General features: G+C 41.8%; 1 protein-coding gene and 1 long non-coding RNA gene across 2 annotated transcripts in view; one reads left to right on the top strand and one right to left on the bottom strand.

Annotated features, from left to right (window-relative positions):
- Nucleotides 1–202: 202 nt before the first annotated feature.
- LOC135099768 (electroneutral sodium bicarbonate exchanger 1-like) overlaps nucleotides 203–18,655 on the top strand; it is a 118,982-nt gene continuing 100,529 nt past the window's right edge. Inside the window, 1 exon segment of the mRNA XM_064002281.1 lies at nucleotides 203–406. The gene's annotated coding sequence lies outside the window, so the exon portion shown is untranslated.
- LOC135099769 (uncharacterized) lies at nucleotides 16,182–18,367 on the bottom strand. Its single transcript, XR_010268353.1, has 2 exons — nucleotides 17,155–18,367; nucleotides 16,182–16,856 (listed from the first exon to the last, which is right to left on the bottom strand). It is a non-coding gene; the product is annotated as an uncharacterized LOC135099769 (long non-coding RNA).

Genomic DNA, 18,655 nt, shown 5'->3' with positions numbered 1-18,655 from the left:
TTAACGACGAATCTATGATGTTATGACGTAAGGGCAAGCCGAGCTAAAGGGGGTGGAGCTACGAGGCTGGAGAAGGGAAGGAAGGGAGGGAGGAAGGGTGAGAGGGAGGGGATGGAGGAGGTGACTGAAGGAGAGTGGTGAGAGGGTGAGGGAGGAGCGGCTGCTTCAAGGTTACACTAGTCTATGTACACTCATGATCAACACTTCTTTGCGCCTATTACCTGTCCGACTCTCCTGCAGTGCACACCTCTGTCCCTGGCTCTGGTCACCGCGTGCTGCAGCCACACATCCTGTTTCGGCTCCATCAGTGCCCAGTGTCTGCCCGGGTGCTCACACAAGCCTGTCTGAGCCGCCTCCCGCTGCACTCAAGCACCACCGCCGCTGTCTGAACTCTCCTTTTTGCTAGGTAATTGTCTCTTCTAAGGTCCCTGTGCTTGTGACTTGTGCCGAGGGACATGAGCACACCAGGGTGACTAGGCTGGGTGTGAGTGTGACCCAAGTGATCTCAGTGTCATCAAGCGTTTGTTTATGAAAGAATGTGTTCGTATTTTAGAGGATGAGTACAAAACACTAAAAGAAATAATTGAATCCACACAATTTTCTGCAGTGATTGAAGGTGCCATCGTCGGAGTTGATCCTTTTTATTTTTTTTAGCGCACCAGGAACTTGTGAATACAAATACCACGACTCCACGAAGCATAAAGTGCTTATTTAGGTGGAATATTATCGTCTGTAATAAAGAAGCCATGCAAAACTCGCTCAGTCACTCCACGAGGTAACCTACGGTCAAAGAGCCACGTCAAGGAGGAAAAATTTTTCAGATCTTTCCTGAAGAGGAGTGTCACGTACTCATTTAGACTGAACACCGGTGCGGTATTCTACATCCAAGTTGAAAGAAGTATTTCACTGGCAGAGGAAGCCCGAAAACTTATTCTCGTCTTCTAAAAAGTTATACGGATGTCTTTGATATAGTGAAATTCCATAACTATTCCAAAACGTTAGTAAAGTCAGCATGTTAAGATTTGTCATAAATGGAATGAAGTCAAGTGACGCGGCCTTGTATCGCGCCCACCCTGACCATGACTAAAGCCGGTGGTCATGATGGGTGGTGCTCGAGAAGCTACAGTCTTGTCTGCAGTTTACTTAATAGTATTTGCTTCTTTGAATGCCAACCGTCTGTAGTTTACTTCATAGTACTTGGTCTTCTGAATACCATGTCGGCATTCTCCGTGGGCAATGCTGGTCACCCCTGTAGTAATGTCTGCTCTACCAAATACCACGCCTAATGCAATTTTTAGTTTTCACCGAGAGATTAAAAAACTGGAGCATCCCTTATTAGCCTGCTTTATACCAGACATCTGAAGACCACCATTAGGAAGCGGCGACAGTTATCTTGCATTAAAAATACCATACAATTTCGATTATCCATCATGCTCATTCACAATTTTTCGTATGATATGAAATTACACACAAGTACGCTTAAGAGCAACAAGATCAGAGTCATCATCTTGACCGTAGACACTTGCCTCACTCACAACCTACCTTCGGCTGGATAATCAACTTTTAAAATACACGTACTGCATTCATCCGGTACTTCACTACTCCCACTCAATTTCCAGTCACTGTTTGTGGTTTTTTCTTCTTTTTAACACCTATCCACCAACCCTTATTCTTCTGTCTGCCTTGAGGAGACGGGAATCTTTGGACGACGCGGGGAGCGCGAGGTGTGTGGCAGCGAATCTTACCCAGCTTTCCTTCGCGGCTAAGCCCATAATGGAGCCTGTTGAGTCGGTGTCTCTTGGTTACCACTGCTTCTTAGCTGGACCGTCAATACTTACCAAGGATGTAGCATTATTTAGAAAGTTTCGTTTAACTTTTAAATACCAAATTACCGTGACAGCCAGTGGGAAGAGTGAGGGCCGTGGCCAGGCGGACTAGATAGAAAGTTGGTGTCATGCCCAGAAATCAGTTTCTCCTTTTAACCTTGTGATACTAATATGTCAGAGTTCGGGTGATACTAAGACTTTGTGTGAACTTCACTTGGTCCAGAAATATTTAACACCAAAAGGGGAGGGCCAAGGTCAAGCGTCATCACCTGAACATCCAGTCTCCGCTTCATAATGAAAATGCTCCTCGCCGATTACCTTCGAGGCGTTGCCAGTACTCATGACATAATTATTTTCTCTTTAATAGAAACATCTGTGTTAGTCGAATGTTGTTAATGTAAAGAGGCGACCCTAGACTCCCGGCACAGGTGGCGAGCGTCGGCAGCCCCCAAGGTTCGTCCGTCCTGGCAAAGAGGAAGTAAAGACATATTGGCGGCAGCGATGGTCTTGGTATACCGCCGCGTTGTCGCTGCCGTCTCGGACTCGTACTGGAACTCACCGGTGTGTTGCAATGGAAAATTTTTATTGCATACCGTCATCCTTTTTTATCCACTCAGGATGGAGGGCAGAGCGGGCCCACCGTGGAGGGATAGGGGAGGAGTGCAGCTACTTTTTTTTGGGCTGAGAGACGGGAAAACTCCCGACCGGGCGTACCCAGTCTTGTGCAGGCTCCTCCTATCCTCCATGCGCCTTCTGGATTAACCGATGGAATGTATTATGGCGTTGAATTTGTGGATTAAAACGAAAGGAACTGAATGATTTTCCTCCAATAACAGAATTAGTTTGGTGAAGCAACACACCACTCTATTAACACCACTTGACCTTCGGATCACCTTACAGTAATGGTGCAGCCACATCCCATCATTACCACAGTTGCACTTACATTTAGCCCCACACATCACTGTGGTGTTCATACCAGATCAAGTAGCAGACGCGAGCGGTGAGAGGAAGGGTGAGGATAGGAGGGCTGCCGGAACGTGTACCGGCCACGTGAAGCTGCTCTAAAGGACTCCCTTTCCCCTGCTTTTTTTTTTTTTTTTTTTTTTTTTTTTTTTTTTTTTTTTTTTTTTTAGCGAGTAAGGGGAAAATTACCTCTCCCTCCAGAGGTAAAGCTAAGATGCCATAGGATGAAGGGCTGAGCGAGTACATTTCACGGGCAAAATATACACATAAGAATGTTATAACTTCTTGTCGTCATTATGATAACATTGATGATAATAATAGTAATAATAATGATGATGATGATGATGATGATAATAATGATAATAATAATAATAATAATTATTATTATTATTATTATTATTATTATTATTATTATTATTATTATCATTATCATTATTATTATTATTATTATTATTATTATTATTATTATTATTATTATTATTTTGTGAACTGTTGTTACGCAAGTCGAGATGTGGCATTGTATCGCTCAGATTGTGATCACGCACTCTTAAGAGCCAAGGGCGGAAGGTGACGGGGCAGCTCTCTCCACAACAACCACCACTAGGGGCAAATGCTACACCTCATTGTTATTTAACATATACAAAACACCGTTCTAGTACAAATATTGCAGTACATTGTTGACTATTATATACTTGTACTTGTGCCGGCAATAATTGTGGCGAACCTTATAAAATGTAGAAATAAATAAATGAATAAAAACATGCGCGTGCAGGCACATAACGCTGTACATCTGAGAGAGAGAGAGAGAGAGAGAGAGAGAGAGAGAGAGAGAGAGAGAGAGAGAGAGAGAGAGAGAGAGAGAGAGAAGAATCAGGTCAAGACATCACCTGGAAAAGACGTAATAATAATACCGTTTATAGATTTTTTTTGTGCAGATACCTTAACGTAATCATGCTTGAATTTTATAAACATAGATGGAGTGACGTCAGAAGAATAGTTACGGAGCAGTGGTCGGCACATCAAGTGGGAGGATGTGACTGGAGGTGGCAGGCTGCATGGCGATACACTGGTGGCGCTGGTGGCAGTGAGAGCAGGCTGTGCTGGGAGGAGAGAATTTAAATCGTGTACCCAAAGAGGGGCAATTTGCACCAGTAGAGAGGCGACAGGATTCACAGCCACGAGAGGGTCTGGCTCGGGTCACTGTAACACTCACGGAGGGAGAGGGGGAGGAGGGAGGCGGAGGAAAGGAGAGAGTTGTACAGTAAATGCGTATGTATATTTTTTTGAAGAGAATCACCCTCTTTCAACGTTCCTCCTTTACCTTCTGATATCTTGACCTACTTCATTTACTTTAACTTTTTCTTACCCTATGATAAAAATAGCTCTGAAGTTACTCAGTACTACATCCTTTCGTTCTTTTCTTTCTGATCACATGCACAAAACTTGGTAAATACGGTCATCATCTTGACTATGTTATCAACGCGAAAGTCACTATACTCTTTTTATTCTCGGAAGAGCGTTTAGGCGTTGGCCGAGATCCGTTAGCTGTTCTGCCACATCGCACAATTTCTCTTAAATATTTCAATTCTTTTTACTTTTTATTGAAATTCAAGTATTAAGTATGGATTATTTAGCTCATCATACCGTGCAGTGCTACGAATGGTTCGGGTTTTAAGATAATAAATAATCTGTGTTTTACATAAATATCACAACATTTGACAACATAGCTTTGCAGCGGTGTCATTTAGGTCGAGCACCAGGAGTGCTCATCGGTAGAGTCAGGTGACTCAGGTCAGAGAGAGGTGTGGCTCAGCCTTGCGAGGTACACTTCCCAGCAACTCCCAAGTGCTCGCGTGTTCTTCACAGCCGGAAGAAAGAACTTATTTACAACAAGAATAAGTTTTTTTTTTTAAAGAAAATGGCAAATAGAAGTCCTATCATTGCATCCCCCAGAGCAATAGCTCCAACATCCAAACACACTAATGTGGGTGAGACGACAGTGCGACGAATCTGCTCTGCTCCAAATCGAGATTACGCGAAACAATTACCACGAACAAATAAATTAGAAAAAATATTCAGTTATTCACACAGTATCATACAATAATGAGAGAGAGAGAGAGAGAGAGAGAGAGAGAGAGAGAGAGAGAGAGAGAGAGAGAGAGAGAGAGAGAGAGAGATGGAGGACGTAGGACGGTCGCCTATCCTTTCCACCAAAGAGTTAAACCGATAACTGATAGAGACACGCCAACGCAGCTCACGGGGAATTCCCCAACTCGTCCAACGCCCAAACGTTTTTCCAGGAGTAAAAACACTATAATGTGTTAACTCCTTCCGTCGCTCTGCTAATTGTTTATTTATAAAAGTAGCCTCTCTTTTTCATCGTTCCTTTAACGTGAACACTTAATAAAGAGAATTATCCATTTGCGTCAAGTACGTACTTGATAATACTATCCCTTACGTTCTTTATAGAAGTTATGTGGAAGATTTTCCATCGTATATATTTCTTAGTCATGCACCAATCTAGTTACATTCCTATACAGAGAAACGTGACCAGATAAGAAACAGCCGCTCCATCACCAGTGTCACGGTATGCTAGTGCCTCTCCCCGTGGTCATGAAGGGCAGGGAGGAACAATGGGTAACAAGGGACTGCCAGAGTGCCGCACTCAAGCGCCATGCTACACCACAGGAGAGCAGTGGCAAGGGTAAACAAGGTTGACATATGTTAGCGGTATTCAACGTGATTCATATAGAAAGTACTGTTCAGCGTTCCACTTACTCAATGCGAAAGAAGTTTTGGAGAAAAACAGTTCGTCAGACGTCGTTGTGTGCAGTCGTGTCTATCTTTACTGATCTCTCTCTCTCTCTCTCTCTCTCTCTCTCTCTCTCTCTCTCTCTCTCTCTCTCTCTCTCTCTCTCTAAATGTCACAACTTGAAAAGAAAAAACGCACAAAGTCAAGGTAAAAATATGCCTGTGTTGGTATGAACGATACTTGTATAACGGGGAACAAAGATGTCAATTGGGTTTAGAAAATGAGTTCAGGGGATGCTGCCAATGAGAACGTCTCGTGTAATGTCTCACTGAAGTGTCTGTGTTAACTCTTCCATTCTTCCTTGGCTTTCTACACTGTCGTCCTTTCTCTAATGCGTAGCTAATATTAATCGATTATTTACACGTGGCAACAGCGAGGTCATTCGGCGCCTCTACGCTGTCAGTGATAGGAAGTAACTGGTTAGAGTTTTCTTTTTTTTTTTTTTAAGTCTCTACTCCGTTGCAGCCTTTAACGGAATAAACAAATGAATAAGTAGGTAAATAAATAAATAAATGATAAATTAATAAAAAAAAAAAGCCATTAGTTTGTCACTTTCGTAACAATCTTCCTATCAGAAACGATACATTCAAACAAGTCCAAATAAACTCTTTAAATTGGTGTAACGAATAATGAAATAGTGCTCTCAGCATTTCCGTACTCCCGTGTTTTAACCGTATAGTCAATTTCTTTTTACATAAGCGTTAATTTCGTTATCAGTCCAAAGAGAAATTGCAAGAGTCCGGTTCTGGGGAGAGTGGTGGGTAGGAGGAGGGTGACTTGCCAGATTGGTGAAGTGTGGGTTACAGACCAGGGAATCCCCCTGTCTTGCAACCTCTGTCGCTTTCATGCTCCCCCTTCCTTCTCTGGTCCCTTCCCTCCACCCTGCTTCTTTTCTCCCCTCTTGTATATTTCTTACCTAGTTTCTTCCCTCCCTTCATGCTCCCCGTCTCCCTTCTTCATTGTTTTCTTCTCTCCTTCTCCCTGTTTCTTTCATCCCCTCCTATATGCTCTCTCCCTTCCTTCTCTTCTTTAGCAAACACTTCCGTTTCAGGTAAAGCGTTCCCCAGAATAACCGAACACTAATTTCCAAGAGAGAGAGAGAGAGAGAGAGAGAGAGAGAGAGAGAGAGAGAGAGAGAGAGAGAGAGAGAGACCTGTAAATGTGTCCACTTCTCACTCACTTTCTTACTTTCATTACTTTCTCTGTTCTCATTCGCTTACTTTTCTTTTCGTTCGTGACGCTAGCGCTTCTGTTTCCCTCATGAATTTCTTACGACCTCAGCTTTCTCCTCCACTGGCCGTCATTCCGTCCCCACGCTCCCTGTGAATCTCAAAAATCACGCAAAAACTACCATTCAGCTAATTAGCGATGCTTCAAGAAATTTTGTTTGCCAATAATCCATTTCATGAATAGTTACAGTTGTCCATCAGCATCTTTATTACTGCCACCGCTTTCACTTTACTTATGTGCCAGACTTAAGTTATTTTGTACGACTTTTTTTGTACGGACATTGTATGATTATTATAGATTTGTTGTTGTCTGAACCTTAATTTATAAAGTTAATAGTCATTTCCTTGATGGGGATGCCATGTAAAAGTGCTGGTCTTGAGGCTTAAGGCAGCGCTCCGAAGACAGACATGGGACGAGCATCACACTGAGTGAGCATAATAGATGGCCACGCTTATATTGACAAACTGAAAGAATTACATTAAAAGTAGCATCGACACACGAGTGCAGGAGAGTTACAAGTGTAGAGATGAACACTTGTTGCTGTCAGGGCCACTGACATTATGTGGGTTGCCTTCTATTGCCTAATTTCGCTGAATGAATTGATGTTGTGTGTGTGTGTGTGTGTGTGTGTGTGTGTGTGTGTGTGTGTGTGTGTGTGTGTGTGTGTGTGTGTGTGTGTGTGTGTGTGTGTGTGTATGTGCGCGCGACTTCCCGTTACCCTACTAGGTACAATCCTAAGGATGACGTGTTATGGGTGAGTTATGCAGTATGTAGGGCATACGCGGCCTCCTTACTTCCTCAGTCATGTCCGGTCTTCTCTTATGAGGTAGGGTGGGCAGGTCGTGGAGAAAGGTGAGCGATGAGGAAATATGTGGAGGCGGGGATGGCAAGAATGTGTTAGGAAATATGCAGTAGAATGCTTGGGGCGAGTCATGGTGTGTCCCGTTGACCTCAGCACTGTTTCTTGCACTGCTCGGTCCACATGGCGGTCATTGACTCACAGTAGCTCTGGAATAGCCTCATTGCTCCTGCCGTGGTCAGAGGCTTCACTTGCTTCTCCATCCGTGCAGCTAAGCCGACGGGAAGGAAGATCAGTCAGTAGCGAGGGGGCGGCCTGGTCCTACCACTCACGGCCACCGTCCTTAAAGCGGTTAGTGGAGCCACACAAGCCGACCGCAGTGAAGGTACAGGCACTGTAACCTGCCCCATAGTGTTTTAAGCCATCTCGCTGGGGTTCGCGTCACATATGTAGTGTTTCATATATATATATATATATATATATATATATATATATATATATATATATATATATATATATATATATATATATATATATATATATATATATATATATATATATATATATATAATAGTGTGACCGCTATGACACTGACTGGCAACACGGTCTTGTCATGAACAAAATGCATAACTGCCCGCTACGGTAACGTGATGACGCGCAGCCTTGTGCAAAGGACCACAGCTCTGTTGTCACATGTTGTATAACACCTCCATAAAGACATCCAGGTGTCTAAAACAAGCGTAACGCAAGGTAACGACAGTTGGTGGAGGTGTAAGCAAAGCGAACGCGACTCCTTGTGTCAGTAACATGACAGTGTCAGCGGTCACATCATCCTTCACTTCATCCCGGGCAGATAGGAAGGGTACGTACTTAGATCCAACCCTCTTGACACCTTCCCGTACCTATCTGTTCATTATTATTATTATTATTATTGTTGTTATTATTATTATTATTATTATCATTATTATTATTATTATTATTATTATTAATATTATTATCATCATCATCATCATCATCATCATCATCATCATCATCATAAAAGCATTATGACCCACTTGAGACGAGAACTTCATTGATTTGCTCTGTTTTAAAATTGGCCGTATCTGATGTTTCAGTCTTACTAACGTACTCTTTCCCAACCCTACCTAATATATTTCGATATAGTCATAGCCAGCTAAACCATTTCAGTATAACAGTCACCTGGAAATAGCAAGGCATAGCACGAAATAAAAAACTGTTCTCTCCAGCTTTCTTTTGAACAAAGATTCCTTCTCCAGGAATAAATTAAGGAAAAAAATCTCGCTTTGGATCACAAATTTGTATCTATCTCCCACCCTGACGTACTATGTGATCGATACCTCCCCTGTCACCCACCTCGTCCCACTCCCCTGCTCATATTCATCCTTCCCCCAAGTATGTTATGATAAGAATCGCACTTATCTTGAAAACTGAAACTATTTCGTGAAGAACGTATTTTACATCAAATTTTACATGCACTTGTTTATTGACGCGTGACTTAATGCTGTATGGAGCACAAGTACTAGAATATGTTCACCGAATTATATTGAAAAAGGAATTTGTGTGTATGCAGAATTACAAGTAATACGAAAAAAAAAAAATCTTGAGCGTTAATTACCATTTTCTGGGGCACATAAAGAGAATATCGCAAGACGTATCTTGTTGTGGTAATTTGACCAGTAACGTCCAGTTACAACAGCCCGTGTCGTATTCACCCTATGCCTTATATATATATATATATATATATATATATATATATATATATATATATATATATATATATATATATATATATATATATATATATATATATATATATACCGGTTACGACTGGTAAGGAGCAATCATGCTTGCTGCCAGTCTGTTCTACTTTGTTCGGACAGGGCGGAACAGTGGAACAGTATGCCTGCTCGCCACAGCCCTAATGCACTGCCAGCAATCAAGAAATGTGACAGGAAGCTCGTCGTCCATAGAAAGATTATTGTGAGATTGAAGATGCATAAAAAAAAAAAATATATATATATATATATATATATATATATATATATATATATATATATATATATATATATATATATATATATATATATATATATATATATATATATATATATATATATATATATATATATATATAAATTAATTAATTAATTAATTAATAATAATAATAATAATAATAATAATGAAAAAAAATAAATAAATAAACACTATTGAAATAATGATAGTAATTTGAGGATCTAGGATGGAAAAGATACATGCTGACGAAGTATAGTAACTGGACAGTGTTGTTTACAATACAGAGATGTCGCACTCAGCGGCTTATCCAATAGAATATTTATTACAGAGTTGCCCGTTCTAAGTTAGTTTTACTGAATCCAAAGAGAGCGGAGTCCACTTCTGAGCGGTTTTGACCAGTTAAATTTGCCACAGTAAAACGCGGTCATAGATGAAAATATGACTAGGAGGGAAGAGGCGAGGCGGGGAAGAGAGGGGCGTTACGGCCACGGTACGGCCTTACTGACCCCCACATTACTTCCTGGCCCACTCGCTGTGGGCCTCACTCCCTTCAGCCAGTCCTCATATAGCCTCGGGGAGGAGAACGTTTGGAATGCTTAATCTAATGAACTGTCCCTGCCGATCACCACTAGCCATGGCAAGTGGGATGATACGTACTGGGTGTCCCTTCAGGTAGGTCTCGAGGTGTGACGGGACAGGGAGTGATGTGAGGGACCGGGCGAGCCGCTACATTAAGTGAAGGCAACTGGTTATGCAACTCATAATAGTGCGGGTGCCGCGGTGACGGTGTCTCCGGTCGAGTTAGTCATGATTGTAAAAAGTGACGGCTTTTTCAGCCCCTTATTTGCCTGGTAAAGTGTTCCAACCTTTCCCCTGTGATGTAAATAAGTGTGAAGCGTGAGTGAGAAGCAGCGAAGGAAAGAGTAGAGGTGACGAGGTAGTTGGGGAGGTCTGCGCCTTGGAGGGAGACCGGTGGCGACCGGTAGCTCTGTCCTCTGCTGGTCATTGTGAAACTGGGCTAAGTGTGGCTTCCCTGTATAGTTGCTCACCTCATCCGCTGTGCCCCTGCGCCAAGCCTCGCACATCTCTTTCCACCATTAAAACATATCTCTTGAAAAGTCTACAACTCCCACTGAGAAAGGAAAACTTTGAAATCAACTAATCATGGTCACTTTTACTGCAGCAAGTGATTCTCTTTTTAAGTCGGAAAATGTTGAGTTGATGTGGAGATAAAGAAAAACGTTTTGAGAGGCGAGGAGGAAGCACCACGAGGCCTATATCAAGGGTAAAGTTGTGGCCGCAGCTTTACCTGCGCAGCCTACCTGTGTCCTTCACCCGCCTCCCTCACTCGTCGCAACACAATAGATGATACAAACGCAGAGTGGCACATATGCTGCGCTGCGACTGACTACACCCTGGCTAAGACATCAAGGCAAAGACATGCTGCACCTTGCACACTACCATCCACTACAGGATGCGTAGAACACTGACCACACTTTTTTTTTTCTTACATCATACATTATATTCGATTATTATCTTCAATAGAGAGGTGACGGTAATGTGTTTGGTTTACGACATCATTGAGCCGTCTCACTAACTCTATTTGAAATCACACACACACACACACACACACACACACACACACACACACACATACACACATACACACACACACACACACACACACACACACATACACACACACACACACACACACACACACGCGCGCGCGCGCGCGCTCATGCGTCAATCATTAAACTATAATTATAAAAAAAAAAAAAAATCACCCATTAAACTAACTATTCTCGTCCCCTTACCGGAGAACTTCCAGGAAGGTCAATAGCATACTGGCTCTGATATACATTATAAAATGCATAAAAAAATTATATATATATATATATATATATATATATATATATATATATATATATATATATATATATATATATATATATATATATATATATAATCGTTAGTGGATGTGAGTAAAGTTGTTCGTTCGTTATGAGGACTGGCAACTGACCTGACGCTGCCCTTGAAGCTCGCAGGTTACAGGTGTGTGGTGATGGAGGTGGAATGGAAGCAGCGGTCGTGTGTGTGTGTGTGTGTGTGTGTGTGTGTGTGTGTGTGTGTGTGTGTGTGTGTGTGTGGAGTAGAGTGAAATGATGTAAGGTAATGCGAACATTGTTGGTAGAAGGTATAAAACAAAAAAATTTTCCTTCGTCTATGTGTTTTTCTTTCAAAATGCATGTTTTTGAGATGTCTTGTGAGCTAAATATATTAGATATTCTGTGACCATTTGCATTATAAATTCTATGAACGATACAATTACTCTTTTCTCTCTCTCTCTCTCTCTCTCTCTCTCTCTCTCTCTCTCTCTCTCTCTCTCTCTCTCTCTCTCTCTCTCTCTCTCTCTCTCTCTCTATATATATATATATATATATATATATATATATATATATATATATATATATATATATATATATATATATATATATATATATATATTTATATATTGGTAAGAGGAAGCTGAGGAAGCCTTGAGCTGTGGAGGGAGGTCCGTACAATGTGAAAACTCCCGTATGTGTGTGTCTGCGCTATGGAGAAAGTGTATGCGCGTGTGCGCGTGCGTGCGTGTCGTAAAGATGGCCATAGGCCTTGAAGAATCAGAGATTATTGGATGGGATGGAAGGTAGTGAAGGAACGAAGGCCGGGACGTGAGCCTTCCCAAGATTTCTCTACCCACCTGCACCTCATCCCTCCCTGTCCACACCCGTACCCCGAGGTGCAGTAAGCATACGTATAGTCACCACAGAACCAACAGGCTGACTTGGCTAAACTATAAAGGAGATGATGATGATGATGATGATGATAAACAATATGACGGATATGCAACCCATATCCATATATATATATATATATATATATATATATATATATATATATATATATATATATATATATATATATATATATATATATATATATATATATGGGTTGCATATCCGTCATATAAGGCAGTGAGCTGCCCTTCCCTCCCCACTGGCTGAAACAGCATACTCACTCGTCAGAAAGGAAGTGGAAGCAAACTCAGACCGTCAACTCGAACTAGGTTCACTGTACTGTAAGACAACGGACAAAAGGAAATGGTGGCACGCCTCGTGTGTGCCGATGCTTTGCTCGTTCAGAATAGTAAGTAAACGCTACACCGTGGGGTTATGATGGTGGTGTCATGCTGTTTGTGTTATGTTTTGCCGCTCAGTTTATATGTATTGGTTGACGATGCATTTTGTCTTAATCCGTGGTGTTACTGTTGCAGTGCGTGAGCTGAAACCTTGTAGCGGGAAGTAATGATGACTGGAGCTGGGTTGGGAAGGGAGGGGGTCTGAGGATGAGGCAGGGGAGGGAGGGAAGGTCTGAGAAAGGGTGAGAGGGGGTAGGGAGGAAGAGGTGAGTGAGTGAGAGAGGACATGGGATGATGTTAGGGTAACCACAGGTGTTGCATCCAACCAATCCATCCGCTCTCTCTCTCTCTCTCTCTCTCTCTCTCTCTCTCTCTCTCTCTCTCTCTCTCTCTCTCTCTCTCTCTCTCTCTCAGCATTTGTGTTGGATGGCCGTTGTCTTTCCATCTCTTCGTTCACCCTTACCACCATATTCTGTCCCCGTGGGCGGCACGTGATTCCTATCCACCTGATTTCCATCCCTTGGGTCCGGGCCGAGTGGTCGAGAAGAGTAAGCGGGAGGGAAGGGGGAAGGAGGGGTTCATCAGTGTTGCCAGCCCAAACGTTCACTTCGCTGCATTTCTACCTGCTGAAGATTCGCCATAGCAACTGAAGGGTAGAATGTTAAGGCACATAAAATGTCTAATTACGTGAGTGGTCAGTGACGATTTTGAAACAACGAATGTGTCAGGATGTGACTCATTAAGCCGTCAAGAGGCTGGATGTAAGTGTGGCTTACACTGAATATACTAGGTAGAACTAGAACGTATAAGAACAGATCCCTAGGTTTACTAGGTGACCCCAATCCATAGCCTTTGTTGCCTTCAGTACTAAACTTATGGTTGACCACATTTAACGGTTTTCGTAGTAGAATAAGCAAGTTAAAAATATTGTTGATGAAACCCTTAGCCCCTTGTGAACTTTTTTTAATTCTTATGAGATGAACAACTTACTTTACTTGAAAATTTATGCTTAATAGAATACTGATCAAGCAAAAGAGTAATCACTATGGGAAGATGCAGGATATCACGAAATATGACGCCAACCAAGATTCTTAGTTTCCCCCACCCCGAAAGAGATGGGATGGTGATCAGTACTTGAGATCCAAATGGAGTGAATACCTAGAGTATGAGAAGTACGCTGACTGGGTCAAGGGCAGCCGCTATCCCACCACCGACGGTGTTTTTGTCGCAGCGCCAGACTTGTTCCTCCCGCCACACCAGACTGCACCAGAACCCCGTATCGAAGAATAATGGTTTGATTAATGAACTCAGCAAAGTAACATTTTCATTTGAATTTAGCCAGTGTGTACGTATATACACAGCAGAGAAGGGAATGGTAGAGGCAATGCTCTGAGGAGTTCAAGGACATGTTTACTCCGTCACTTTCCCTTCTGCCCACGAAACCCGAAAGGAAGTTCTAATTATGTGGCTAAATATTTCTTCAGTGCCTGAGAAGGTGTGGCCTGGGATGGAGGGAAAGGTGCATGAACAATATATGGCTTCCATGATCATCTTGTATAAAATTTGTGTCTGCTGTTGATATGTACGAGTATAATAGTGGCGGCGCGGGAATATAACTCGTCTTGGCGAGTGGTGAGTGTATCACTACAGAGCACACTTCGTTCTCTTCTGCATCTTTTTTTTCACAGATAAACACATGCTTCTTTCAATTGTGTTATTACACGATGAAACGAATATTTCCTTCATTTCATAAATCTATTCACATTATGATGAATAACTGAGGTGGGCGTCTCCTCTTGGTGTGTTTCATCATACTAAGAAGAGGAAAAAAAATCGGTGGAGTGATATAAGGGCCTCTCTTTGCTAAACGTGAAACAAGGAAGAAACTAATTGATCAAATCAGGGTCAAGGTCGGAGTGTGACCCGCACCGCCCTCTCTGCCACCCTTTGCCGGGCCCCGCCCGCCCCGCCAGTCAGGTGCGTGGTGTACAGGCTCCTGTCTCTCAGAGATGCCTCAAGTTATTCCTCATCCAGAAGTAGACCTCTAAGAACACTCTTTGCCAAAGTACAATGCTTTGATGAAGTCACTTCATGGTGGATGTGTGAATGTTAATATTGTAACGAGATGATGGGTGAGATGCAGTAAGAAAGTTGAGGGAAAGAAGAGGAGTTACTAAGGATACTATAAGAATGTATAAGAAATGTGCTGTGGGCTACTGTATAAGGGCTGATGGAAAACAAGTTGCAAATTTTAAAGGACAATGAGAAACATCAGGGGTAGCAAGACCTGTGAAGAGACTCCCTTCATAACGTCGACGTCACACAAACGTCTTCCTCATTAGTCCGTGCACAGGTATGCTGAAAGAATTGAAGAGATAAAGTGTGAAGTAATTTCTGTGATTCCAGGAATGTTTCTAAACACACTGACCATTTTCTTGGAATCTGTGATTTAATGTGTTAATTTTTCTTTAACTTTGTTTACCTCTGGTTTCCCTTCACTCCTCATATTTTGTCGTCAGTCATCTTCGTTAAGTAATACGGACATTCATATAAATGCAATGTTAGTCAGCAAACATTTTTTTTCATGATCAGGCATTTATTTTTATTTTTGCCTTAACCTTGTGAGTTACCAAGACCAAGCATTATGGAAATATGCGCTCCTAAAAAAATTAAATAACACATTCGTGTAACATCCTCATCGTCATGTTAATATACTAAGTCTTACATCCAATACGCTTTATATATGAGAGAGAGAGAGAGAGAGAGAGAGAGAGAGAGAGAGAGAGAGAGAGAGATCAGTTACTTATTGACTCACTGTAGACTCGGAACTGTTTCAGTCTTTTCACCTCAACATCCCAGTCACTCGCAGCTCGAACACCACCGCCGTCACCAGGAATAGTAACTAACCGAATCGTAAAAGGTTTGCGGTACTCTTTTTTCCTTAAAGATTTCAACTAATATAAATATTATTCTGATCTTGAAAAGTGAAAGTAAAGTTTTGGAATTGAAAACGAGCACACAAATAAAAACAGGGTGTATGTTTGAGGTTTCTCTCCAAAATCTATTGTGTAATGACATAATCAAACCGTTTGATAGGGGTGTCTGTTCCCACATCAAATTGCTTCGAGACACACACACATCGACAACCTGCATCAGTCATTTTTCAGTTACCTCACCCATTTGGCCCGCGTGTCCCCATAGGTTATTTATTTTCCACTAGCCTGACTCTTACGCATATTCATTTACCTCTCGTTTTCCTTATACCACTTTGTTTTCCCCGCGTGTCATGCTCATCAGTCTTCCTAGGATTAAAAAAGGGTAATGATATGTAGATTTCATTTGTTTGTTTCGTTTATCGTTTTATTTCGAAGGTGACTCCTATAGTCATTGTTGTGGTTTCTAAGAATGTGTTCATAATTATAACAATAGTTTAAAAAGGATTCAACATCGTTAATAGAAAATAACAAGAAAAAATCTTAGGGACCCGATAGATCATCTTTTTGACCTCTGAAAATAGTGTCTCGCTTCCCGCTCCTCCCAGACAGTAAAAGTACGTGCAGGAGTGAGGGAGGCACTGCGTCGTCCCGCATTCAGAACCACATAGCAGACGAGGTGGAATTTTTATTCAGCCATCTACCATATATCTTGTTTGGAAACAAATGCACCATGTTTCTCACACTTCCACCCAAATCTAAATTGATGCAACACCATGTAGTTAAATATGTGTGTGTGTGTGTGTGTGTGTGTGTGTGAGACAGTCAACCCAATATTTACAAAATATCAACAACAACAACAACAACAACAACATGATGACGGTGATGATGGTGATAATGATGATGATGATAATAATAATAATAATAATAATAATAATAATAATAATAATAATAATAATGCCTATAGTGATCAACTTGGTAAGTTCAGCAGTAGATGGCATTCCTAACACGTGTTCCCCGGCGGGTGGGCAGTATCGCCGACACGAGGCCCGTCAGCAGCCTTCAAAGTACAGGCCTGGCGAAAGCAAAGGAAAACAATCATTATTCACAGCTACTAACGCTTTTATCACCATTACCGCACCATCACCAGCTATTATCATTATCACCACTCACCGTCAGATGTACTGCCGATCATATTATATTACTAGTTTTCATAACCACCACCATCACAACCACCTTCACGTCCACCACCACAACCACAACCACAGCCATCATCACAACCATCACCACCACCACATCCCTCATATACAACACTACTAGCAGGTTTACCAATAGAGGCAGGAAAAAATGACGATCGAGATACAGTGGCTTACTTTGTTCCTGGTGCATTATCAAGGTCCTGAGTAGCCATGTCCCGCTCCACCCAACTGGCTGGCGGCTGGACGGAGGGTGGCTGTTGGAGCGCAGCCTTCCGGGCAGGTGCTGACCGTAGCTGCGAACCTTCCTTTCCTTCTTTCCTGGTATCCTCTCCCTTCACCTCTGTCATGGATTTTCCTGCACTCCCTCCCTTCTGTCCTGCTGCTCCTGAGGTCTCACCATAGATGGTCTAGTCTCACTAGCTCCATAATGTTGCTGTTGTCCACCCTTGCATGCACGCCAGTTATTACTCGGGAGTCCTAGTGCACTGTATAAACTACTGTACTATTTGGAGACAGCATAATAAGGTAGAGAATTGCCGATGACACTTCTTATCAATGAGTAGTTTGAAAATGGATCCTCGGACAGCTGCCAAGGAGCCAGGCTCCCGCAGTCTTTCGTTTGTGACATTGCTAACAGCCGCAATGAATGCAGTTTAGCTGAGATCAAGAAACCAGATCACAGGTGGTCGTTAAAACTTTAATAAATCTTAAGTCAACTGCAAGTCAAATAAGAAAGTGAGTTTTATTTATTTATTTCTTAATTGTAGCTTTAACACCATCATAGTTATATGAACTTCTGTCAAGGTGTGTGTGTGTGTGTGTGTGTGTGTGTGTGTGTGTGTGTGTGTGTGTTGCATTTTGAGGAAATTGAATATAATAATCTTGTTCCAAGAAAAGAAAACTCAAGCTGCAGGACAGCCAAGTCGTTCAGCTTTTTTTTTTTTTTCTCGTGTAGCTGCGTATAATATACAGGAGACACTCCGGAGATGAAGTAAATATGAAAACAAAAATTGAAATTAATAAATAAGTAAATAAAAGCATCAATAAATAGATGAAATATCTTACAAGAGTCTCATGTCAACTCAACTCTTATGAGTTGCTGATACTTTTTTTTTTCATCTTTTATAACTCTTATCATTCATATAAATCTGGCTGGATGAGATAGATTGAGTGGTTGACGTTATTACTCTGGAAAATCCTGTCGTGAATTAATATTTCTGGCAAGATTAAGCTCTCGGGTTGCCAACGCTTCGCAGCTTTCACTTGCTTACCGTCTCAGCCAGTCAGCATGAGCCACTAGTAGCCAGTCCCCTGTGCGCATGTGCAGGAGAAGGTTGCTACACACTCGCTCCGGATACCTTTCTCTGACACCAGGACGCTCTCGCAGGTGAGCCGTATTCCTAGAATCACCTTGCTTTAGCCACCAGCCTGATTTCTGGATATTTGCAACGCATGTATTTCGTTACTGCACTTATATCCTTTACCTGCTACTTACGTAGCAGGTAAAGGATGAGAGCAGTCAGTGAGTCATCCCAGAAGGACTTGTTCAAACGTTCGCGCCACTCTCTCTCTCACACACACACACACACACACACACACACACACACATATATATATATATATATATATATATATATATATATATATATATATATATATATATATATATATATAT

Source organism: Scylla paramamosain, chromosome 4 (genome assembly GCF_035594125.1).
Source record: "Scylla paramamosain isolate STU-SP2022 chromosome 4, ASM3559412v1, whole genome shotgun sequence".
Lineage (NCBI taxonomy): Eukaryota > Metazoa > Arthropoda > Malacostraca > Decapoda > Portunidae > Scylla > Scylla paramamosain.
Note: the sequence above shows the minus strand (reverse complement) of the source record. Positions and strands in the feature narration are given on the sequence as shown.